This window comes from Eleutherodactylus coqui, chromosome 5 (assembly GCF_035609145.1).
Source record: "Eleutherodactylus coqui strain aEleCoq1 chromosome 5, aEleCoq1.hap1, whole genome shotgun sequence".
NCBI classification, from domain to species: domain Eukaryota; kingdom Metazoa; phylum Chordata; class Amphibia; order Anura; family Eleutherodactylidae; genus Eleutherodactylus; species Eleutherodactylus coqui.
The window spans coordinates 3,804,511-3,831,535 of NC_089841.1; the positions used below are offsets into that span (position 1 = coordinate 3,804,511).

General features: G+C 48.0%; 1 protein-coding gene across 2 annotated transcripts in view; it reads right to left on the minus strand.

Moving 5' to 3' along the window:
* LOC136627267 (zinc finger protein 304-like) overlaps nt 1–27,025 on the minus strand; it is a 218,256-nt gene that overhangs the window by 153,814 nt on the left and 37,417 nt on the right. The window lies entirely within an intron of this gene.

Sequence of the window (27,025 nt, forward strand, 5' to 3'; positions counted from 1 at the left end):
AGGGTCCCGATGCTTCACACCCCCCCCCCCCTCGATTTCTCTTCCTCTGTGGGAATGCTGCCCCCTGCTGGTCGGAGGGTCCCGATGCTTCACCCCCCTCCCCTGATTTCTCTTCCTCTGTGGGAATGCTGCCCCCTGCTGGTCAGAGGGTCCCGATGCTTCACCCCCAGGATTTCTCTTCCTCTGAGGGTATGCTGCCCCCTGCTGGTCGGAGGGTCCTGAAGCTTCACCCCCAGGATTTCTCTTCCTCTGTAGGAATGCTGCCCCCTGCTGGTCGGAGGGTCCTGATGCTTCACCCCCAGGATTTCTCCTCCTCTGTAGGAATGCTGCCCCCTGCTGGTTGGAGGGTCCCGATGCTTCACCCCCAGGATTTCTCTTCCTCTGTAGGAATTCTGCCCCCTGCTGGTCGGAGGGTCCTGATGCTTCACCCTCCAGGATTTCTCTTCCTCTGTGGGAATGCTGCCCCCTGCTGGTCGGAGGGTCCCCATGCTTCACCCCCCAGGATTTCTCTTGCTCTGTAGGAATGCTGCCCCCTGCTGGTCGGAGGGTCCCGATTTATCAATTACCTGGTAGAGGGGCTGCACAGCAAAATATCAATATTTGCAGATGACACAAAATTATACAATATAATTAATGCAACGGAGGACAATGTGCGGCTACAAACGAACCGAGATAAGCCGGGGGCTTGGGGGGGGGGGATGGGAAATGAAGTTCAATGTGGATAAATGTAAGACTATGCACATGGGCAGGAGGAACGGATGTCACCAATATACACTAAATGTGGTACTGCTAGGGAAAAGCCCTGGGGGTACTAGTGGGCTGTAGACTAAACTGGAGTAACCAATGCCAGTCAGCTGCTGCAAAGGCAAATAAAGTCTTGGGGTGCAGTAAAAGAGGTATAGGGGCGAGGGACGAGAACATTATCTCCCCATTATATAAGGCACTTGTCAGGCCTCACATGGAATACTGCGTACAGTTCTGGACACCGGGGCTCAGGAAAGATGTCACAGTGCTTGAGGGGGTTCAAAGAAGAGCGACTAAACTAATACATGGAATGACGGGACTGGAATACCCAGAGAGGCACCAAAACTGGGATTATTTACTCTAGAAAAAAGAAGGTTAAGAGGCGACCAAATAACTATGTATAAGTACATGAGGGGACGATACAAGGATCTCTGCCATCATCTGTTTACACCCAGGACTGCGATGGTAACAAGAGGGCATCCGCTACGATTAGAGGAAAGCAGGTTTCATCACCAACACAGAAGGGGGTTCTTTACTGTAAGAGCAGTGAGACTGTGGAACTCTCTGCCTGAGGATGTGGTGATGGCAAAATCCATAGAGGAGTTTAAAAGGGGACTTGATGTCCCTCCCAGGTGTTGGCTGTAGCTTGGCTTTAAAAGTAGTATCCCTTCACTGACACGCATGTGGCAGTGTACGCATGTGGTCCCTGTGACGAAGTGCGCCCGTGATTAAGTGTGACTTCCATGCAGTTTAACATGGCAGTTCAACAGGGTAGGACTCAGGTAGGCCACAAACTCTGTTCAAATGCATTTCACTTCAAAGCTATCGCTAATGCTGTCACTTCTGTTCTCATCCTTGCTTTCAGTCTCAGTACTTCTCTCAAGTGCCCACCTCCAGGGGGCACTATTCACATTAGCCCCTCTCTCCTGTCCTCCCCTATGCACAGCTCACATGCACTCTATACTTTCTTACTACGCCTCACACCCCCTAATACCACTAACAAATATAACTGCCACCCCCATAAATCTCCTAAGCATCTGATCACGCTTGCTATCTTGCTGCTACTAGCAGCTGGGGATATCTCTCCCAATCCTGGCCCGCCCTCCACTGCTCCTAACTACTACCCCCTACCTGACTCACTAAGACACCCCTCAAGCCCAACTGCTAGCCCACGCGAACCCTACCCTGACTCCTTTCAATGTGCCCTCTGGAATTGCCAGTCAGCATGTAATAAACTCCCCACCATCCACGACTATTTTACTGCCCATTCTTTTAATCTGCTTGCTCTCACAGAAACGTGGATCCAGCAGTCTGACACGGCCTCCCCTGCTGCACTGTCTTACAATGGCCTGCAGTTCTCCCATACCCCGAGACCAGATGACAGGCGTGGTGGAGGAGTAGGTGCTCTTCTCTCCCCAAATTGCACCTACCAAGTCATCCCCCCTGTACCCTCACTCACCTTTCCATCATTTGAGGTACATACGTTACGGCTTTTCCGCCCGCTGTCCATGCGAGTAGCAGTTATCTACTGCCCCCCAGGTGCTGCTCGCCTGTTTTTGGACCACTTTGCCGCCTGGCTCCCCCATTTCCTATCCTGCGAAATCCCAACCCTCATCTTAGGCGATTTTAACATCCCCACTAATGACCCTATCTCCCCATCTGCCTCTCAGCTTCTTTCGCTCACCTCCTCCCTTGGTCTCTCTCAACTCTCAGCCTCTCCCACTCACAGGGATGGCAATACTCTGGATCTGGTCTTCCTGCGTCTCTGCTCTGCTTCCAACTTTACTAACTCCCCTCTCCCGCTCTCGGACCATAACATCCTCTCTTTCTCTGTCACGCTCCCTAACATCTCTCCACACCCACCTACCTACCGTACCTATAGGAACTTTGAGGCCATACACACCCAAGATTTTGCTGAGTCCCTACAGTCCTCTCTGTCCCCTATCTCTCTCCTCTCCTGCCCCAACCTGGCTGCCGATCACTACAACACCGCTCTAAAACATGCCCTGGATGAAGCGGCTCCCCCCAGGATCCAAGCCATCCGATGTAGACTGCGGCAACCCTGGCTCACGCCTCAAACGCGCTTCATCCGGCGGTGCTCTAGAAGTGCTGAACGGCTGTGGAGGAAATCGCAAACATCTGCAGACTTTCTCCACTACAAATTCATGCTCAGAACCTACAACCTCGCCCTCCACCATGCCAAACAAGTCTACTTCACCTCTCTCGTCTCCTCATTATCCCACAACCCTAAACGGCTCTTTGATACTTTTCACTCCCTTCTTAGCCCTAAACCGCAGCCCCCGGTGACGGATCTCAGTGCTGTAGAGCTGGCTGCTTACTTCAAAAAGAAAATAGACGACATCCATCAGGAAATAACTTCCCAACCCCAGACTAGCCCTGACCCTAGTCCTGTCAGCACTGCATCTAGCTCCTGCTCACTGTCTGTACTCAGACCAGCGACAGAGGAAGAAGTCTCCAGACTGCTCTTCTCTGCTCTCCCCACCACCTGCGCTAGAGACACTCTCCCCTCACACCTCCTACGACCCCTCTCCCGAGTGGTCATCTCCCATCTCACCACTATATTCAACCTCTCTCTTACCTCTGGCATCTTTCCCTCTTCTTTCAAACACGCCATCATATCCCCACTGCTAAAGAAGCCGACTCTTGACACGACTGACGTTGCCAATTACCGACCCATCTCAAACCTCCCCTTTATCTGCAAACTACTAGAACGCCTGGTTTACTCCCGCCTTGTAAGCTATCTATCAGAGAACTCTCTCCTCGACCCCCTACAGTCTGGCTTCCGACCCCAACACTCTACAGAAACTGCCCTTACAAGGGTATCAAACGACCTACTGACAGCCAAATCGAGGGGCGATTACTCCCTACTGATCCTCCTCGACCTCTCCGCAGCATTTGACACTGTCGACCATAAACTCCTCCTCAGTATGCTTCGCTCCATCGGCCTAAAGGACACCGCTCTCTCCTGGTTCTCCTCCTACCTATCTGACCGCTACTTCAGTGTCTCCTTTGCTGGCTCTACCTCCCCTCCTCTTCCCCTTGCTGTTGGGGTCCCCCAGGGCTCAGTCCTCGGCCCCCTCCTTTTCTCTATTTACACAGCCCCTATTGGACAAACCATCAGGAGATTTGGCCTCCAATACCACCTGTACGCTGATGACACCCAGCTATACACCTCTTCCCGTGACATCTCTGCACCGTTCCTCCAAAACATCACTAACTGTCTTTCCGCTGTCTCTAACACCATGTCCTCTCTCTACCTAAAACTAAACCTCTCTAAAACTGACTTACTGGTATTTCCACCCTCCACAAACCGACCTCCTCCTGACATCTCCATCTCAGTGTGTGGCACCATAACTCCCAGACAACACGCCCGCTGCCTTGGGGTCATATTCGACTCCGATCTCTCATTTACCCCCTACATCCAATCTCTCGCCCGAACATGTCAGCTGCACCTCAAGAACATCGCAAGAATCCGCTCTTTTCTCACCATAGACACGCTGAAAACACTTGTTGTTGCCCTCATCCACTCACGACTCGATTATTGCAACTCATTGCTGATCAGCCCCCCTGCACCAGACTCTACCCCCTCCAATCCATCCTGAATGCCGCAGCCCGCCTGATATTCCTGTCCAGCCGCTACTCGGACGCCTCTGCCCTGTGCCAGTCACTGCACTGGCTGCCCGTTAAATACAGAATTCAATTCAAACTTACTACCCTAATCCACAAAGCCCTCCACAGTGCAGCGCCCCCCTATATTGCCTCCCTCATCTCAATCCATCACCCAGCCCGGGCTCTCCGCTCGGCAAACGAAACTAGACTGCACACCCCTCTAATTCGAACTTCTCACTCCCGCCTCCAAGACTTCTCCAGAGCAGCATCAGCCCTCTGGAACGCATTACCAAAGGCTACCCGGGCAATCCAGGACTCAAAAAACTTCAGGCGTGCTCTAAAAACGCACCTTTTCAGGGAGGCATACCGCATACCCTAAACCGACTCCTCTGTATGCCACCTGATAACATGCTCCCTGACCTACTGACTGCAATCCCTGCTAGCCATCATAAACCGCTCCTGCAGTCATACTGTTTCTGCCGTCACACGGCCAAACATCTGACCATTGTTTGTGTATAAAATCCCTCACTCTCCACCCCGCCATACCATGCACATCTTCACCCCCCCATACCATGCACATCTCCAGCCCCTTTACCTTCTGTATCACCCCATTATCTGTAGTATGTAAGCTCGTTGGAGCCGGACCCTCACCCCTACTGTCTCCATCAGCTGATTACTATGTAACCGCGGTTCTGTAATGTTTGTACTTTTGTCTTTCTGTATCCCCCCTGTCTATGTAAGCACTGCGGAATATGGTGGCGCTATACAAATAAAGATTATTATTATTATGATGTCTTTCTGGAGAGAAAGGATATTACAGGATATAAATCTTAGGTTATTGTTAATCCGGGTATACAGGCAGGTAGGAACTATTAGGGGTTGATCCAGGGAACAGTCTGATTGCCATTAGGGAGTCGGGAAGGAATTTTTCCCCCAAAAGGGCTAATTGGCTTCTGGCCTTGGGGTTTTTTGCCTTCCTCTGGATCAACACAGTAGGATAGACAGGCTGGACTAGATGGACATTGTCTTCATTCGGCCTTACATACTATGTTACTATGATGCTTCACCCCCCAGGATTTCTCTTCTTGTGTGAGAATGCTGCCCTCTGCTGGTCGGAGGGTCCCGATGCTTCACCCCTCCAGGATTTCTCCTCTGTGTGGGAATGCTGCCCCCTGATGGTCAGAGGGTCTCGATGCTTCACCCCCCAGGATTTCTCTTCCTCTGTAGGAATGCTGCCCCCTGCTGGTTGGAGGGTCCCGGTGCTTCACCCCCAGGATTTCTCTTCCTCTGAGGGAATGCTGCCCCCTGATGGTCAGAGGGTCTCGATGCTTCACCCCCCAGGATTTCTCTTCCTCTGTAGGAATGCTGCCCCCTGCTGGTTGGAGGGTCCCGGTGCTTCACCCCCCAGGATTTCTGTTCTTGTGTGAGAATGCTGCCCCTGCTGGTCAGAGGGTCCCGATGCTTCACTCCCAGGATTTCTCTTCCTCTGTGCAGGAATGCTGCCCCCTGCTGGTCGGAGGGTCCTGATGCTTCACCCGCAGGATTTCTCTTCCTCTGTGGGAATGCTGCCCCCTGCTGGTCGGAGGGTCCCGATGCTTCACCCCCCAGGATTTCTCTTCCTCTGTAGGAATGCTGCCCCCTGCTGGTCAGAGGGTCACGATGCTTCCCCCCCCCAGGATTTCTCTCCTCTGTGTAGGAATGCTGCCCCCTGCTGGTCAGAGGGTCCTGATGCTTCACCCCCCAGGATTTCTTTTCCTCTATGTAGGAATGCTGCCCCCTGCTGGTCAGAGGGTCCCGATGCTTCACCCCCAGGATTTCTCTTCCTCTGTGTAGGAATGCTGCCCCCTGCTGGTCAGAGGGTCCCGATGCTTCACCCCCCAGGATTTCTCTTCCTGTGAGGGAATGCTGCCCCCTGCTGGTCGGAGGTTCCTGATGCTTTACCCCCAGCCTGCCGCAGATTCTGTGACTGTGCCGATGTGGCATGCTTGTGCAGAAGGCTGGAGAGCCCAGCAAATTTAAAATCTCCCTGAACTCTGCTGTCAAAGATAGCCTGAGTGCGGGGAGGTGTCACCGGGGGTAGCCGCAAGGTGGGGAGTTTGACTGGGGCAGCTGTATGCGGGGATATGTGAGCGGGGTCTGCCGTATATGGGGAGGTGTCACCGCAGGCTGCCGTACGTGGGGTGGTGTCATCAAGGGACCGCCATATGCGGGGAGGTGTCACCGCGGGCCGCCGTATGTGGGGAGGTGTCACCGCGGGCCGCCGTATATGGGGAGGTGTCACCGCAGGCTGCCGTATATGGGGAGGTATCACCGCAGGCTGCCGTATATGGGGAGGTGTCACCGCAGGCTGCCGTACGCGGGGAGTTGTCACCGGGGGCCGCCGTCTGTGGGGAGGTGCCGCCGTCTGTGGTTCCCGGTCACATGATTACTGATATCCATCAGATAACAGCGATCATTTAAAGTTTAAAAAAAAGTTGAAGTAGTTCACGTTTCATCTCCTCTTACAGATCGTCTCCGGGAGGGGAGATGAAATGACTTACCCATGGTCCCCGAATCTGTCCCCTAATGGGACCTTTATCCATGGACCTTACGCCGACCTTTGCGCATGCATCGGTCAGCAAATTGGCAAACGCATGTACAAAAATCAAGGATTCCCTAGAAAATTTTAAATCTCCCTACAACTGGCGGCCAAAGGTAGCCGAGCGGCTGTAGATGTCACTGAGGGCTGCGCTGAGCCGTTCCTGGTCACGTGATCACCGTTATCCAATGGATCTCAATGGATCACATAAAAGGTAAATAAAGTTGGAGTTTCGTCTCTCGTCCCTGATGCCAGTGGTGAGAGGTCATGAAACTTCTTACCAGGGGTCTCTGCTTTTGAACTCTGACGTGATCCTCCTACACGGACCTTCCCCGGCTTCTGCGCATGTGCCTGCCAGTAAAACGTTGGACACATGCACAAGCGCTGGGGGCCCTGGAAATGTGCAATCTCCTAGCTCCTGGCTACCCACGGTCACTGAGAGCCTGTAGCATTTCGCCTTCACATGATTAAAAGGTAATGATCTACCGAGTTTTCCTGAAAATATGACCTAACCTGAGAGTAAGCCCTAGCATGATTTTTCAGAATTTTTGAGGATGCTTTAACTATAAGCCCTGATTACATAAGTCTATTTAAATAGTGTCCAGGCGTATGTGTAAAAAGTGAAATCTTTTGAAGCAAAAATTATTTTGCCCTGTCTTATTTTTGGGGAAAAGCTTACCTTAGGCCGGACTCACACGACCGGATAGAAATTGTGCATTGTGCTGCATTTGATTCGTGGTAATACATGGATCAATCACATGCATTGGATTACACAATTCGGCTCACATTAGCGGGTTGTAATTACATAATCACTCGCAGAAAACAGAACGCAGCAGGTTCTACTTTACCGCGGATGTCCGTGACATAGAGCCCATTGTGCTCCGTGGTCGTGGATATACCTGCAATCTATATGTAACTACCTTGTATACGGGCTGCGGGTACCCGGGTCATCGCTAAGCGACGGCGCGGGAAATCCAAACAAAAAGGTACTGCGCATGACCGCCTGTGTGAGTAGGCAGTTATGCACAGTACATTACGCGGCCGTACGCAGGGTCACAGCCGGGCTCACAGATGGGATCCGCTGCCGGCCTCCGCAAGCGGATTCCACATACGGCTGCGTGAGCACGGCGTTATTCAGACCGCTACCTGTAATACGCAATTTACAAGAAGCCCCGGGAACGCTCGCCTTCCTGCAGTTCCAGGAGCAGCTTGTTGAGACCGCCGCACCTCAGCAAGCTTACGAAGCCTCACAGAGCGCCACTTTCTACACCCCACCCCCGCCGCTGAGGTCAAGAAATACCTCCCAAAAAGGATAAGAGGAGGGAGGATACCCGGTTTTATTGCCCCATGTGCCCATCCCAGCCAGCCCCCGTAATTCCCCCTCTCTTCAGACATACCACACAGTTCACATTATGACTTTTATCTAAGATTAGGGGAACGCCAAAAGGCACAGTGTGGGTAGGGGGGGATATTTTTAGGGAGTCAGTTTTTATTCCGCACAAATGAGCACTGGGGCCGGGAATTTGTTTAGTTGAACCCTGAAATCCAACGGGTGTTCCCTGCATTATAGGCCGGGCCATGTGTCCCGTAAGCAGATTAGGGCCACAATGGGTATGTTTCTGAACACGGGACAAACGGGGGGGGGGGGGGGTACATTTTGGGGTGAAAGTCTTCATTCATGTGTTTGTTGTACAAAAAAAGTGTTTCCATAGCGTCCATCCTGATAGCACACATGGAGGTCGCCCCACCTGAGCTCATTGGGATGGTAATAGGAAAGCTCTTAAGGCCACCTCCCACCATTCATCTCTAGTTTTCTTCCTGTCCCAAACAGACACAGAGGGGAGTTCTCAGTGCCAAGGATGAAAGCTAGGAACAGTCGGTGACCAGAGTGTTTTACTCACCGGGGAGCGGGTAGCCGGCTAGGTCTGAGCTGTCAAGGGTTGGGGCACCATCCAGGAGTCGGCACCAGCGATTCGGAGGAGCATCAGCGGTAGTAGTGGGACCCGTGGCAGGTGCAGCTGCACTCGGTGCTTCAGTTCCGGTGTCTAGTGGTGGCCGGTTTCCTGTGATGTAGCTGCGCTGCGTCATGCGCGATGATGTCAGACGCACAACAGATACAGAGGGAGTTCTCAGTGCCGGAGCTTGGACAAAGATTTTTTACTTACACCAGGACTCCAAGATCCGGCCTGCTCAGGAGAGCAGCGGCGGTGGAGAAACTGCAGGCGGTCAGGAGACCACGAGACCTAAGCTTCTGCAGCTTGTGCTTAGGTCCCAGCATCTATCGGCGGCCGGCTCCAAATGGTGATACAGCGCCGCACCGTGCGCGAAGACGTCAGACATACGCTTCAGCAGTGTCAAAGAGATAGATTTGAATGCCTGAGAGTTTTCCTGCAGGATTCAAGCTCTGCATCTCCTCAACCCAATGAAGAGAGCAGGGCAAATCTACAACAGTGAGTGGTCCACCTAGACAAAAGAACTCATTGCCTATGCTTGAGACATGGTATATGTTGGAGGCAATCACCTGTTAATTCAGGATGAAATTCCATGGCCAAGGCCTGCTGAGTAGTTCGCTGGAAGGTAAAGCTCATAGTATACCTGATATAATGGCAATCACCTGTTAATTTAGGATGACACTCCATAGCCAAGGACTGGTGAGTAGTTCTCTGGAAGGTAAATGTTTGTTATAATGGCAATCAATTGTTAATTCAGGATGAAACTCCAGAGCCAATGCCTAATCAGTAGTTCACTGGAACATAAAACTCATAAGTATGTGTTTGATATAATGGCTCTCTCCTGTTAGCTCAGGGTGAACCCCCATAGCCAAGGCCTGGTGACTAGTTCACTTGAACAAAAACTCATATGTTTGGTATAATGGATGTTTGTTCAAATGGCATTTTTCCTGTTAATGCAGAGGGAAATTCCATAGCTATGGCTTGGGGAAGGCTAACCAGGGCAGAGCTGGGTAATCTCCACCCGATGGTCAGAGAACAGTCTCTAACTCCAGCCGGGTCCCTCTAGACCAGCAAATAAGGACCCGTATTTATGAGCACCATGAGGATGTGGCACTATACCTTCAGATGGATTAAAACACAAGTCCAGAAAAGGGAGATCCTGAGATTATGTCAGCAGTTCTGGGCCCACTATAAACAGGAAAGGAAAAATATTATATAATATATAAAAATCCAGCTAGTTGTGTAGTAGACAAGATGATTAGTTAGTGTAAAATGTCTATTGATTTGTATAAACTAGATGTATTACGCAGCTGTAGTGATTTAACTCTGTAGAGGCTAATGGCCGCATAATTACATTATGGTAATTGCTGGACAATGGCATGGTGAAAGATGTGTGCTATAACATTAGCCTAATGTAAAGCTCCTCTGCAGCCTCTTAAAGGGTTAAAGTCACATTCCTAGACTGAAGAATTGTATCCAGTTTGGGCGTCTTCCCAGCCCTCCCCCACCCTCAACTTCTGAGACAAAGAAGCTACTTTTGCCTGACCACATGTTGAGAAGACAAAGACTGGCTCATACACTGGACTTGAGAGGGGTGCGGAGGGGGCGGGGAATTCAATATGCCCCAGCGAATGAAAACCTATATTTGTTACTGATGTAATGTGTTATACGCCCATAAAGGGCAGGTATTATGTGTTTCAATAAACCTGAGGCTCTGAGCATTGTACGCCCAGATCCAGTTTAGACCTGAGACTTACAGCTTGTATCTGACTTGGTTGTTATAAGGCGTGCGCATGCCATACTACACAATTAGGAAGCTACAGAATGCCCCGAAACCTGCTGGAGAAAACAGCATCAAGTTCAGTTGAGCTAATGCCTGTGATACTGGAGTCACAGGTACAAGGACAAAACCTTAAATCCAGCAGAAGAAAAACTAAAAACTTTGAACTCTGGAGTGAAGTGCCTATTATTGATTTTCAAGCGACCACCTTGTTCAAGCCCATGAAATCATGTGAGACTGCATGTAATCTCCCAGAAACCATCTGAAGCTGGCAAGTGCTGCAACGGAGCCGTACACTTTCAGCAGAAAAGAAGAAAGGGCAGGGCCTCCTAGAAGATGGCTTGCGCAATAGCCTCTTTGCCCAGAACGACCATATCCCCAGGATTCAAAGTAGAATTTTTTGTGTTTCCCCTGAAAGGGTTATAGTTACGCCAGACCCAGTCCCCTCTTCTCCAAAAGAATTTGGAGCAGAGACGTTCGGACTGAATACATTTGGAGCGGTTATCCAGTTCCTTTAGTAAAACAGTTGTTTTTGTTTTTTCTCTTGGCCCACTAACTTAACGATTCTTTTCAAACCATACTTAATTTAAAGTCCTTAATCAGTACATTTCTCAATTTAGTCTGAAATTAGTTCTATTAGGTCTACGATTCCCGGAGTTTGGAATCATTTAATTTCTGCCTGAACTCAGAAACCCAAAAAGTTCTAGGGGTATTCCTTGATTCCTCGTCGGATTACTCCTTTCCCTCAAACAAAATGAGGGTATTCGGTCATAGGACCATGTGTCTGCAGGGGGGCACCCCTCTAGGTCCCTCCAGCAGGAAATCCTTTCAACAGGAGATAGAGGGCAATTGTCCTTGACAAAAGCCTAAATGGTCCATCTAGATGGGCTAGTGAGTCTGGTTGGGGAGCACAGGCAACAGATAAGGGACAGTAGGATTCCTGTCCGGTTTATGCCTGCTCCAAATCCTCGCGCTATACAGAGCTCAAAGCAGTTTGGGAAATGTTGATTCAAGCTGAAGATATCATTTTTATGCTGACCTCAGGCATGGCCCTCTGACTTGTGGTCCAGTGTTCTGCCAGGAGATCCTCTGCATGAAGCTTGACGGCCTGGCTACTAAGTGTCAGAGATTAAGAGACCAAAGACTGGTGTCCGAAGTAATACTTTCTTAAGCATCAAAAGAACTCTACCTCCAATATATACTGTAGGGTATGGAGGAAATTCTGCAACTGATGCGTAGCAGATGGTCCAGATCTCAGCAGCCCAGACCTTACAAGATCTGGGATCTTAGTTTAAAGGGGCTGTCAATACAATCTGTATTTTTTTCCAATAACTCCGCCCTGCCGGCACAGGCTGTTGTAAATAACACATGCTAAATGTTTTTTTCAGAACTAGTACTTACCTGGGCTCCATTTTCCACCTCCATGCTTTGTTTACATGTTCAGCCCCTCCTGCTAGAAGGTCATCTCCCAGCACCCCTTGCTGTGGTGGCCACTTCTGCCCTCACAAAGCTACTTCCGCCCATCCAGTGCAGTGAATACAGCTTGCAGTCCTGCCTGCAGTCTACCAAAATCTGCTAGTGTTTCTCGCTGCCTCTGTCCCTGAACACCCAACGTTTCCCAAGGGCTTCCAGATCTTCCATGCAATCACTCACAATAATCACTCACGGTAGCCACTCCCCATGGTAAAAACAGGAATATTCCCCATGCAATGTATTGTATGACTGTATGTATATATAAATTTATCTATGTGTATATATATATCAAGATGCATATAGATATATAAATATATATACACTCATATAATATATATACACACTGCATAGGACATGTATGTTCCACGATAGTGAGCGTACATGCGCTTACACCCGTGTGCGGCCGCCCTCAGAGAGAGAAAAGAGTGCGCAAAAGTGTGCGCAACTGCACTTACATCTGTGAAAGGCTGGTCTTATTGTATGTATTTATGTATGTATGTATGTCCTGTTGTTCCGCCTCTAGCTTGGATACAAGATGTTATACGGGCAGGCATGGAGGCTCTAGTACCCTGTTGTACCACCTCTAGCTTGGATACAAGATGTGATACCAGCGGGCATAGAGGCTCTAGTACCCTGTTGTACCGCCTCTAGCTTGGATACAAGATGTGATACAGGTGGGCATGGAAACTCTAGTACCCTGTTGTACCGCCTCTAGCTTGGATACAAGATGTAATACAGGCGGACATGGAAGTTCTAGTACCCTGTTGTACCACCTCTAGCTTGGATACAAGATGTGATACAGGTGGGCATGGAGGCTCTAGTACCCTGTTGTACCGCCTCTAGCTTGGATACAAGATGTGATACAGGTGGGCATGGAGACTCTAGTACCCTGTTGTACCACCTCTAGCTTGGATGCAAGATGTGATACAGGTGGGCATGGAGACTCTAGTACCCTGTTGTACCACCTCTAGCTTGGATGCAATATGTGATACGGGGGGGGGGGGGGCATGGAGGCTCTAGTACCCTCTTGTACCGCCTCTAGCTTGGATACAGGATGTGATACAGGGGGCAAGGGGGCTCTAGTACCCTGTTGTACCGCCTCTAGCTTGGATACAAAATGTGATACAGGAGGCATGGAGGCGCTAGTACCCTGTTGTTGTACCGCCTCTAGCTTGCATACAAGATGTAATACAGGCAAGCATGAAGGCTCTAGTATCCTGTTGTACCACCTCTAGCTTGGATACAAGATGTGATACAAACAGGCATAGAGGCTCTAGTTCCCTTTTGTACCACCTTTAGCTTGGATACATGATGTGATACAGGCAGGCATGGAGGCTCTAGTACCCTGTTGTACTACCTCTAGCTTGGATACAGGATGTGATACAGGTGGGCATGGAGGCTCTAGTACCCTGTTGTATTGCCTCTAGCTTGGATACAAGATGTGATACAGGTGGGCATGGAGGCTCTAGTACCCTGTTGTATTGCCTCTAGCTTGGATACAAGATGTGATACAGTCAGGCATGGAGGCGCTAGTACCCTGTTGTACCGCCTCTAGCTTGGATACAAGATGTGATACAGACAGGCATAGAGGCTCTAGTTCCCTTTTGTACCACCTTTAGCTTGGATACATGATGTGATACGGGGGGGCATGGAGGCTCTGGTACCCTGCTGTATTGCCTCTAGCTTGGATACAAGATGTGATACAGTCAGGCACTGATAAGGCTCGTTGTTAACTTTCAGCTAGTGAACTTTATGGATACTGATTCTGGGGGATAGTGCGCTGGTGACAAACCATTTGTTGGCCGCCGACACTGTCTCCACACTCACGTTTGTATCACTAACCCTATTGCACCACCTCACATGGGGTGATCTGTCCCCTTTTCTAAACCATGCACTGAATATGGTTATCAGACCCTCTAGACCTGCCATACGTCGGCATTCCTAATAGTTCAGCCCTGCAGGTCTTACGCCTTTGGCTCTAATCTACACACCGCTCCTTTCTCAAAGTCAGATCCCACCCTCTAGTAACCGCAGCTTCTAGACCCCCCACTGATAGTTGGTGTACACATATCCTGTCCATGAACTCATTATGTGTTCCTGATGAACACATCACAGTACAATTACATCCAACGAGGAACCATGATGTGTTTTCATTTGGTTCTGCAAAAAGATATCATTGCCATCTCCTACCACCCGGCTCCCAAACACTTTGTGCCCTGACTACATCCGAGATATTTGGGACCCCTATGTTTCCCCCCTAATAGCAGGCACGCCTTGTACCGCGGAGAACTTTGGAGCAATAATCATTTAGTTCACGACTCCCTTTGATTTGAGTGGTTTAACTAATCTAGCAGTGAGAGTGAGTTGACCGACACTCCTCCACACTACAGCAGCTAATGGTCTTATTATCCTCCCAGGGAGTGCTGGGGGCTGATCGTATCATTCATATTTAGGTGGTGGGTCTATTTGTCCTTTGGGCATATACTGCCTGTCATTATTATTGTGTGTTGTGCCCTTATTTTATATTATTATTAAAATTATAGTTTTTAGATTGAAGTGTCTATCCTGTAAAGGGCTCTTCGTTATAGTCATAGACTTTGTCTGTCTCTGTAAACTGTGTGTATAATGTGCATGTAGTAGAGCTGTGTGTGTGTGTAATGTGCATGTAGTAGAGCTGTGTGTGTGTGTAATGTGCATGTAGTAGAGCTGTGTGTGTGTAATGTGCATGTAGTAGAGGTGTGTGTGTGTAATGTGCATGTAGTAGAGCTGTGTGTGTGTGTAATGTGCATGTAGTAGAGCTGTGTGTGTGTGTAATGTGCATGTAGTAGAGCTGTGTGTGTGTGTGTAATGTGCATGTAGTAGAGCTGTGTGTGTGTGTAATGTGCATGTAGTAGAGCTGTGTGTGTGTGTAATGTGCATGTAGTAGAGCTGTGTGTGTGTGTGTGTAATGTGCATGTAGTAGAGCTGTGTGTGTGTGTGTAATGTGCATGTAGTAGAGTTGTGTGTGTGTGTGTGTAATGTGCATGTAGTAGAGTTGTGTGTGTGTGTGTGTAATGTGCATGTAGTAGAGTTGTGTGTGTGTGTGTGTAATGTGCATGTAGTAGAGTTGTGTGTGTGTGTGTAATGTGCATGTAGTAGAGCTGTGTGTGTGTGTAATGTGCATGTAGTAGAGCTGTGTGTGTGTGTGTAATGTGCATGTAGTAGAGCTGTGTGTGTGTGTAATGTGCATGTAGTAGAGCTGTGTGTGTGTGTAATGTGCATGTAGTAGAGCTGTGTGTGTGTGTGTAATGTGCATGTAGTAGAGCTGTGTGTGTGTGTAATGTGCATGTAGTAGAGCTGTGTGTGTGTGTAATGTGCATGTAGTAGAGCTGTGTGTGTGTGTGTAATGTGCATGTAGTAGAGTTGTGTGTGTGTGTGTGTGTGTAATGTGCATGTAGTAGAGTTGTGTGTGTGTGTGTAATGTGCATGTAGTAGAGCTGTGTGTGTGTGTAATGTGCATGTAGTAGAGCTGTGTGTGTGTGTAATGTGCATGTAGTAGAGCTGTGTGTGTGTGTAATGTGCATGTAGTAGAGCTGTGTGTGTGTGTAATGTGCATGTAGTAGAGCTGTGTGTGTGTGTAATGTGCATGTAGTAGAGCTGTGTGTGTGTGTAATGTGCATGTAGTAGAGCTGTGTGTGTGTGTAATGTGCATGTAGTAGAGCTGTGTGTGTGTGTAATGTGCATGTAGTAGAGCTGTGTGTGTGTGTAATGTGCATGTAGTAGAGCTGTGTGTGTGTGTAATGTGCATGTAGTAGAGCTGTGTGTGTAATGTGCATGTAGTACAGCTGTGTGTGTGTGTAATGTGCATGTAGTAGAGCTGTGTGTGTGTGTAATGTGCATGTAGTAGAGTTGTGTGTGTGTGTGTAATGTGCATGTAGTAGAGCTGTGTGTGTGTGTAATGTGCATGTAGTAGAGCTGTGTGTGTGTGTGTAATGTGCATGTAGTAGAGCTGTGTGTGTGTGTAATGTGCATGTAGTAGAGCTGTGTGTGTGTGTAATGTGCATGTAGTAGAGCTGTGTGTGTGTAATGTGCATGTAGCAGAGCTGTGTGTGTGTAATGTGCATGTAGCAGAGCTGTGTGCGTGTGTGTAATGTGCATGTAGCGGAGCTGTGTGCGTGTGTGTAATGTGCATGTAGCGGAGCTGTGTGCGTGTGTGTAATGTGCATGTAGCGGAGCTGTGTGTGTGTAATGTGCATGTAGCGGAGCTGTGTGTGTGTAATGTGCATGTAGCGGAGCTGTGTGTGTGTGTAATGTGCATGTAGCGGAGCTGTGTGTGTAACGTGCATGTAGCGGAGCTGTGTGTGTAACGTGCATGTAGCGGAGCTGTGTGTGTGTGTAACGTGCATGTAGCGGAGCTGTGTGTGTGTGTAACGTGCATGTAGCGGAGCTGTGTGTGTGTGTGTAACGTGCATGTAGCGGAGCTGTGTGTGTGTGTGTAACGTGCATGTAGCGGAGCTGTGTGTGTGTGTGTGTAACGTGCATGTAGCGGAGCTGTGTGTGTGTGTAATGTGCATGTAGCGGAGCTGTGGGTGTATCTTTCTATAAATGTAGTGTTGGTGAGTCCTGGGTGATACAGATAGCAGTGTTCTGGTATATTCTTGGTCTGGGAATGTGATCATTCTGCAGATACAGCGATTGGGTCCAGTGCAGCCAGAGGATGTAGTTCATTTCAATGGTCATTTTCAGACCATTCTGTAATACAGGGGAGATATATGACAACTTGTTGTACATTTAGGGGTACATTAGTCCCCGCCATACCCTTGGGCCCCCAGACTTATCTCTATCCAGCACCAACTTCAGCTCACTATCTTCGCTGCTTTCTGGATACCACAGTAATGAAAGATGAGCGTGAACCCGAGGAGTGCCAACAACGGATGGGAATAACTTCTCCCGCTGCCGCCGTCCGCCATACAGGAATATTTCAGTATTAGGGGGTCTGTAGGACGTGGACTAATGATGACCAATGTCATCTACGACTTGTGCTGCATGAAGGACTATGGTGAGAGGTTCTCCAGGATGGGCGCTCATGAAGAGAACGCCATTAGTTCCTCCAGAACCGACACAATGAGTGGCAGTGGAGGAATCTCCTTCTCTTTCTGATTCTGTCGCCCCCCCAGATCGGAGGGAGGAATTGATGGAGGACAGTTTAGGCTCCACATTCCGAATTCGGAGGGAACGCTCTTCTGTTACAAAACAAGCAACTTCCCGTCTCCATTCTTCCCAGTGTACTGTTGTTGTTACCATGCGGTGGCTGCGGGGTGCTAGGTCCCGCGGTCAGGGCGCGTCCCCCCAGCTGGTTGTCCGGCTGCCGGGGGCGCGGATGGCTCGTCGGCGCTGTGCGTGGCTCGTGGGTCCGGGTGGCGACGTGCGCGCGCGCGCCTGTGAGTGCAGTTCCATGCATGAACCCCTGTTTATGGGATTCTGCTGGGAGATAGTTGCCTCCCTCTCTCCGCCCCTGGGCGGAGGCTTCTGTTTATAAGGCTGGCAGTGAGGTCCATTCACTGTTATTGGTTTCTGTCAGTGTGTTTGCATTCTGCCTCTGTCAGTCTCCTGTTGTCAGCTCGTTTGCTATATCTGCCTGGTTATCCCATCTGCCTCAGTCTGCGTGTATTTTTTGTTGGTGTATTCATCTGCCCTTCTTGTCGGTATTCTACCCTGTCCCACCTTGGTACGCCAGCGTCCCTTCTCGGTCCCTAGCGAGAGTAGGGACAGCCAACAAGTTGCCCGCCTGGGGTTAGCCAGGAGTGGAGGCAAGTAGGCAGGGAGAGGGGTTGCACTCCCACTTCTCCCATGCCAACTCCTGGGGCCGAGCCTATGGAAGTGGACCAGCTAAGTCCCGGGGAATGGCGACGGTTCCGGATGACTCACCATCTTTGCCTCTGCTGTGGGGAAGCCGGACATCGGGTAGAATCTGTCGTTCCTGGTTATGGAAAATATGTCTGTTGATGTGGTGCTTGGTATGCCCTGGTTGGCACTGCACAGCCCCCAATTTGATTGGTCCACCTGGGAATTGACACATTGGGGGTCATCCTGTCATAATCACCTAATTACTATAGCCATGTGCTCAGCAGATACCGTGCTGGTCCCGGAGCATGTCGGATTTTCAAAATGTATTCTCCAATTTGCCTCCCCATAGGGAGTGGGACTGTGGTATTGATCTGATTCCCGACAGTCCCATCCCTAAGTGAGCCATTTTCAATTTGTCGGGGCATGAGCACGAAGCCCATACGTCCTATATCTCGGAGTCTCTGGCCAAGCGACATATCCAGGCGTCCAGGTCCCCTCTTTGTTGAGAAGAAGGATGGGACATTGAGGCCTTGTGTGGATTATCGAGCTTTGAATAAGATCACAGTGAAGAACCAGTGCTCCTTGCCCTTGATTCCAGACTTGTTGAATCAGGTGGTGGGGCCCACTGGTTTTCCAAACTGGACTTAAAGGGGGCTTATAATGTAATTTGCATTTGAGAGGGAGATGAATGGAAGACCGCGTTCAACACCTCATTGGGACATTTTGAATGTCTGGTCATGCCCTTCGGACTCTGTAACGCCCCCGCTGTGTTCCAGGGTTTTATGAACGCGATCTTCCACGACTTCCTGGGGATATTTCTGGTCATCTATCTCAATGATATTCTGGTGTATTCTCCAGACTGGGATTCACATGTGCGGCACCTGAGGATGGTTCTGCCCCGTTTGCATGACTACCAACTTTTTGTCACGGTAGAGAAATGTTTATTTGGTACTAAACAAGTGTCTTTCCTTGGTTATGTGATTTCACCCACGGAGATTCAAATGGAGTCTGATAAAGTGGCAGCAATCTCCCAATGGGTCAAACCAGATAACCTAAAAGCTCTCCAGCAGTTTTTAGGTTTCGCAAATTTTTACCGTAAATTCATTAAGAATTACTCAGTTATTGCTCAACCCCTGACCGACCTTACTAAGAAGGCGGCCGACTTGGTAAGATGGTCGCCAGAGGCCCTAGAGGCTTTTAGTCGTCTAAAAAGAGCATTTACTGCTGCCCCGATGCTAGTACAGCCGGACGCGCGGCGACCATTTTTTATTGAAGTAGATGCGTCTGAGGTGGGGGCAGGAGCTGTATTGTCTCAGGAAGTCAGTGGGAGATCCGGGTATTGTCCCTGTGCGTTCTTTTCACAGAAATTTAGTTCAGCAGAACGTAACTATGACGTGGGTAACTGTGAGTTACTGGCAATCAAGTGGGCTCTAGAAGAGTGGCGACACCATCCATCTTGAGTGGGCGACATCCCATTATCATGTATACGGATCATAAAAACCTGGTATACCTCGCCAATGCTAAAAAGACTCGCAGCTCGTCAAGCCAGGTGAGCGTTGTTTCTCGCCAGGTTTAATTTTGTAGTGACTTATATTCCGGGAGAGAAGAACGTGAAGGCAGATGCCCTCCCACGGAGTTTCAGGTTGCCGGAAAGTGAGACAGTGATTCCTGAGAATATCTTGGCACCTGGGGTGGTGGTAGCAGCTGTAGAATCTAACTTCGTCCCTCAACTACAGAACTGTCAGCAGGACGCTCCTTTGAGGGTGTCTGAGGGCAGATGGTTTGTGCTAGAGACCTTATGTTTCAGAGTCATTGAAGAATCTCACTCGTCGGTTTTCGCAGGCCATCCGGGGGTGCAGGGGACTCTGAATCTTCGTACTAGACACTTCTGGTGGCCAGGCATGTCTCAAGAGATCCGCGACTTTGTTAAGGGATGCTCTGTCTGTGCACGCAATAAGAGTCGGCAGCGTCCTCCGGAGAGTCCCCTGAGACCATTACCGGTGCCTTCTCATCCATGATCGCAGTTATCGGTAGATTTTATCACCGATCTACCTGAATCCCAGAAGTTCACCACTATCTTAGTGGTTGTCGACCGGTTCTCAAAGATTGCACATTTCGTGGTGTTAAAGAAGCTACCTTCGGCAATAGATTTTGCCAAGATTTTTGTAAAATAAATCATTCGCCTACATGGGGTTCCCGAGAACATGGTATCTGATCGCGGGGTTCAGTTTGTTGCGCAGTTTTGGCACACCTTTTGCAGAAACCTGGGAACGTCGCTTTCCTTCTCGTCAGCATTTCACCCGCAAAGCAATGGTCAGACGGAGCGAAAAAACAAAGCTTTAGTGCAATATTTACGGTTGTTTGCTAGCGAAAGGCTCATCAGTGGGCAGAGTTCCTGCCGTTGGCAGAGTTTGCGCTAAACAACCGCACTTGTTCTTCCACTGGGGTGTCTCCATTCCTGTACGTATATGGTCCGCATCCTTGCTTTCTTACCGCGATTCCTACTCTGTCTGCCTGTCCTGCAGCTGACGTCACCACAGATGCGCTGCAGGGGGTGTGGAAAGAAGTACAGAAGAACCTGGAAGCACCGGGGGCTCGTATGCAATTGCGTAGTGGGAGGAGTCTGTCAGTATCTGAACCTTACAGGGTGGGACAGAAGGTATACCTGTCTTCTAAAAATCTCAAATTAAAGGTTCCGTCCTTGAAGCTGGTGCCGCGTTACATGGGGACCTTTGTCATCAGACGTGTGGTGAACCCGCTCGCCTATGAGCTGGGTTTGCCAGCTACATGGAGGGTTCACAGGGTCTTCCATAAGTTTTTATTGAAACCTTATGTCCCTTCGGTGAAGTATAAGATAAGAAAGTTGCAATGCGATTGGTTGCTGTGGGCAACAAAGATAGCTTTCTTAGGCCTCCTTCCCACGAGCGTGACGGGCTCCGCCGCGTAATATTACGCTGTGAAGCCCGTCACGGCGCCCCCCAGAGCCCCTATACTTACCTGCGGGAGATAGCGTGAAATCGCTTCCCCGCCCACCGCCGCGTCACCGCCCGTCACCGCCCACCGCCGCCGCGTCACCGCCCACCGCGTCACCGAGCTCAAGCTCATTGCTGGGTCCCCTGCTATTTAACCCTTTTACAACAGCCATTGTATTCTGTACGGGTTACATTTATGGGGTTTGTTTGGAGGGGACTCCGGAGCTGAGATTGCTTTATCCACACTGTTGCCCCCTGTGTCACACAGCTGACACTCACTGTCAGCATCAGAGATAAATCCAGTGACGCCTGTGTAAAGGGATTCCGTCATCGGTTTCAAGCTGCTTGAACCCCGGGCATCATGAGCTCAATATGGAGATGCCTACTGCTGCCATGAGGGCCTTATTCTGAACCGCTGTGGCATTTCACAATAAATGCACTGTGAAGTTTGAGTCGGAGCGGAGCTGAGTCACGGGAAGGGCAGCACCGCCTCTCCCCGCCAGCAGCATGCGGAGTGACCGCTCTCTTCTGTATAGCAGCATAAAGCCGTGTCTCCTGACAGTCCATCCAGTCCAGCTTCTTCCTTGTATGTGGGTCTCACAGCACGGTGGCAATCTGTTTACAGCATGTTCTCCTCCACTGCACATACAGATTCCTCCTCCTTCTCCCAAACTCCAGCACTTCAGAGCAGAGATGAGGAGTCTGTATGCCCCCTAGTGGAGGATCTGGGGTAAGAAGACTATCACCATGCTATTTGACTCACATACAGGGAAGGGGCTGAACTGGATGGAATTTAAGATGCTGGTGAAGGAGTATTTACTGTCTGGGTAGGGGGCTAGGTGTAACGGTGTTGGAATAATTTTATACATATGGAGATCAAATGCAATACTATACCACATGAGATCATCATTTAGTTTTCCTAATGTGTATTTAGTCTGTAAGCCACTGACCTTCTTCATAAGGAGATGGTTTGTGGTAAGGTTAGTCTGTCTGGAGAAACAACCTGTAGACACTTATCCCATTGTAAGGCTAACTTCAACATGTGGATGATGGGCTGAATTGTCAGCTCAGCACTTTTTACTTGATGGGAGGGGGAGGACTTTTTATTATATATAAGCAGGAATGACCATAAAGCGGTTAACAAATTCCTTTTGCATAGCTGGCCTATGTTAGCTGTGTCTATGTGTGATATATATATACACACAAAATAAAAATGCTTTACGCTTCAACTTGTGTCTGATCAAGACTCTAATTGGTAACTGCAAATATTTCCAACAAACTGTAACCGCTATGACCCAACGTCACTGCTAGAAGAGGGAGTAAAACTGGGAGAGTCACTTATAAGGAAGGATCGGGGTGTACTTCATAGACTAAATAACAGCACAGTGTCAATCAGCTGCCTCTAAGGCCAGTACAATAGTGTTGTGCATCAAAAGAAGCCAAGACTTGTGGGACAGGCACATAATATTATCGCTCTACAAAGCAGGGGTGCGGCCTCATCTGAAATATGCAGTTTAGTTTTAGGCACCGGTTCGCAGAAAGGATGCCTAGCAGCGAGAAAAAGGTAACAAGGAGATCTAAAGGATGAATAAAGATCAGTCCAAACACAAAACAAGCCCAAAAGTATCCAAAGCAAATATTTAGTAACCACTTGGTAAAGTGTAGATGCAGTTAGGGCCCATCCACAGCTGCACTGGGGCTCCGGTGGGGATTTACATCTGTTTCATTTTTAGAGCAGAGAAATGAAATTAAAATGGAAATAAACATTTCTCACATTTTGAACATAAATACAGCATCTCTCCTGTGTGACTTCACCAATGTACAAGATGATGTTGTCATGGATTGACTACTCCAAGCGCTCTTGCCGATACCAACTTGTCATGGCAGTCATTAAAATACAAGCTGATTTGTACCCAGCACATGTGAAGCAAAAGCTCACATAACCCCCTGATCCGTTCTACTGGCTCCCGCACTCTGCAATACCCACATACGCTCGCTGCCACCACCAGCTGTTAAGGGAAGCTGGGACCCAGACTATAAATTATGAACACAATCTTCGAAGTTATGATTCGTTTTAAAAAGGACTAGACTTGACTAATAAATTGCAAATTTATTCTAAAAAGCGACCAGCAGTGCAAATATACGTATGCAAGAATACATAGAAAAGAATGTTACAATGGAGATAAGGTTATTAAACAGGCAGTATTTTAAAATAAACAGAAAGAAAATTAAAAAAAGATACCGGGCTGGATATCGGTCCAATTCCTGGCCATGCAAAGCCACTGAAGCAATGGCAAAGTTCTTACACTGGTGTGAATCTCTATAGGTCTGACAATTTGGATAAGGAACCCACTTAGTTTTTAAAGCCTCCACAGAACCACACCCCCGCTGGCCATTTTCTGACGTCATCGAGGCAGGTTGAGTATATGTGGGGAAGATCTGTAGGAAACCCTGATTTTATATTTTGGCCATATTTTCCCAAGAGGCGCTCCAATGGGGGAAGATTTGGCCATAATCTTTTAATATTAGTAATTTACCAATCCATAGATACTAAGCATGATAGTGGATAGATGTTTGGCTACGCCTATAGACAATTCTGGGGGGGTTGCACAGGAATGGGAGTAACTGTGCCTGGTCCGCAGTTTCCTCTCTGTTCTGAAAATGTACCGGATGTAGAGTTGGGGGCTTCGTGTGACCCATAATCTCCAATATTAAATTCTCCTTTCATACAGACACTAGCAGTCATGGTGCAAGAACATCTATGAGAAATATCCGAGGTGTCCTCACCGGCAGGGGGGTAATTAGTATCTACCTTATTACCATCATGATCAATAGACTTCCTGAGGAAGAATGCACATCAGGGATGTCAGGGGAGGATGGAGGGAGACAAGGGTGGAGGATGTCAGCTCAACATTCCTAGTGTCCTGATCAGTAGCTGATTGATACTGGACAGCTGGGGGGGGGGGGGGGGGAGGAATACTTTATCAATGTCTTTATATCATAGTTGTATACAAAAATAGGTGCACATTCTGAATGTTAATACACATTTTTTCCTATATGACTTCTCTCATGTCTATGAAGATTTGATTCTTTGGAAAAATATTTCCCACATTGTGAACATGAATACGGCTTCAGTCCTGTGTGAATTTTCTTATGTACACCAAGATATGATTTGTGGGTAAAACATTTCCCACATTCTGAACATGAATACGGCTTCTCTCCTGTGTGAATTTTCTTATGTATACCAATATATGATTTCTGGGTAAAACTTTTCCCACATTCTGAACATGAATACGGCTTCTCTCCTGTGTGAACTCTCTCATGTCTAACAAGGTCTGATTTCTGGGTAAAACATTTTCCACATTCTGAACATGAATACGGCTTCTCTGTGTGACTTCTCTCATGTCTAACTAGCTGTGGTTTATGAGGAAAAGATTTCCCACATACTGAACATGAATACGGTTTCTCTCCTGTGTGAGCTCTTTGATATTGAACATCCTTTCTGTGACTTTTCTCCTGCTTATCAGGCTGTGATGAATCAGAAGACAGGCGTTGTGTAAGAGGATCAGATGGCAGATCTGTGCAGTGAAGGGCTGAAGGTAGATCTAGGATCATGACCTGCTCTTCATATGTATCCAGTGAGATAACACCATCCTTTGAAGATATGAGATATCCCTCTGAGCTTCTGGTACAATTATCTGACAAAAAATACAGATTTTATTACTTTAACAAAACATGATGTATAATTCTGTCATGCATCAGCGAGGGGGTTAGACAGCAGCGTGTGGAACTGAGCACGCTCCATAACTGGGGGCTGTGAGCTTTTTCATACAGCTGACACCAGTCAGAATTGACCGTGAGTAAAATTATCACTGATTGTGTCGGTCACATTGTCCTCAGAATTTAAAAGACAATGTCCTCTATGCAGTTAGCCAGAAGGGGGCTCTTTGGCAACCTAAAGGAAACCCACTAATGTGATTGTGGGATGCCAATTGGTGGTTTCCCTGGCAGCTTGAGGCCTAGTAGTGAACACTCCCAGACCTGCCACAGCATGGCTTAATAGGCGGACAATAAACTTACAATGTACAGCAATCAAATCATCACAGGTTCAGGTCCCCCAGAGGAACGAAGAATTGTTTTTTTTTTAAAGATAACGTTTAAAAAACTGCATTACAAAATAAGGGAAAGGAGAAAAGGGAAGACACAAAGGAAACCTTTAGATACAGATGTAGTACTGCTAAAGCAGATTAGTCTAACACATTAACAGGTCATGATAGCGTGCACTGCCACATTAAGAAAGCACATCCCAAGGTATTACAGATTTTCATCAGTTTCGAATGCGAGTATAAAGTGCAGTACAGTATTCCATCCCTAGATGACACATGACGATACAGTAGGCTACTCTTCCCTGAATCTACAGTAACCCTTCAATCCACAGCCGGCAGGGCTCCTGAATATTATTCCATTTTTAAATAATATGCCCCCCATCCCAGGGTAGCATTCCTGGTGATTTACAGAGTGAATCATAGAATGGTAAAGTTGGAAGGGACCTCTGGGGTTATCGGCTCCTCCGGGGTCACTGGGTCCTCCAGGTTCAACAGTTCCAACCCCCTGCTCAATGTAGGATCACTAAATCATCCCAGACAGATGTCTGTCTGGCCTCTGAAGACTTCCATTGAAGGGGAACTGCCCACCTGTGGCAACCTGTTCCACTCATTGATCCCCCTCACTGTCTAATATCTAATCTGTGTCTCCTCCCTTTCAGTTTCCTCCCATTGCTTCTAGTCTGTCCTTGTGCTCACCGAAGGGAACAAAACTAACATTTAACCTTTATTAAATCTATTAAAAACCGGCAAGGTGTGTGTGTGTGTATATATATATATATATATATATATATATAAAAATCAATTTTAGATAACGATTCTTACAATACTATCAATGAATTGATGTCTTTTTTGACAAGCGCCGGAGTGTAGAGACCCCACAGCAAAAAGGGCTACATACAATAATCTAGATATTTTATCTCAAAGAGATATCTAACTGACCCATATGTTTTCAGGATGCCTTAATCGTTTGTGTCCTAGTGATAAATCATAGGGGGACTCCATCTCACCCATCAAGCCTCTGTAACATAACTAAATTCCTGACCGACATCCAGTTTAACATGATTACTGAAGCCGCCCCACTGCCCGTTTTTATTAATATCGTAGATATGATTATGCTTCAGATAGAACCGCTGCACAAGATTTGTATATGGATACAAGAAGAGCACTCTGGGTAATATGAGGTAATGGCATTACCAATATGGGTTACTCAGGTAGCATATTCTCTATTGTAATATCCCCATTCAATATCCTAGATTGCTCACTAGGGCGATTGACCCTTCAATGAGATCATAGAGGTCACCGAGCTTCTATCCACCGGAATAAAATCACTGCACAGTTTTACATATAAATACAAATCTGGATATTATGGGGCTGTGGCATGCACTATCCCTTATGGTATCCAGGACTGACAATGGCACTATTGGTCCTTCAATAATAAATGTGCCAAGACTTTTATACATCCAGGAATATAATGAGTGTCCTTTATTATCCTACATAAAGACTTTCATGTGCTAACACTCATTTATGTCCTCACAGGGGTTACTTCGAGAACCTTGTATTCATCCGAGTAGCAGTATCCTACAGCACAGTCCGCTTCCTATTCCATAAGTAACCTTCCCACTAAGGGGTATACGTTGTATCAGATAGAGCTAGATGGATGTAACAGATCAGGATGTCACGGAGCGTCCTATGCTTGGGGTTAGATAGCCCAGCACATCAGGAACCAACCAAGTCTACTTTTCTTTTAATTATTTTTTTAAACAATCTCGTTTTTATTCAGGTAGTAAAATTGTACAATCCAGAGTTAAATGAGCGTTTAAAGTCAGTTACAATGAGGGTAATTCAACAATGTCATGTTTTCAACCGAGTCTAAGTTGCAGATAGTCCCAAACACTCGACAAGATATTTCAAAGTTCCATAAAGTACAGGCTGAAAAGAATGTAGGCCTAGACAATTTGGATCAG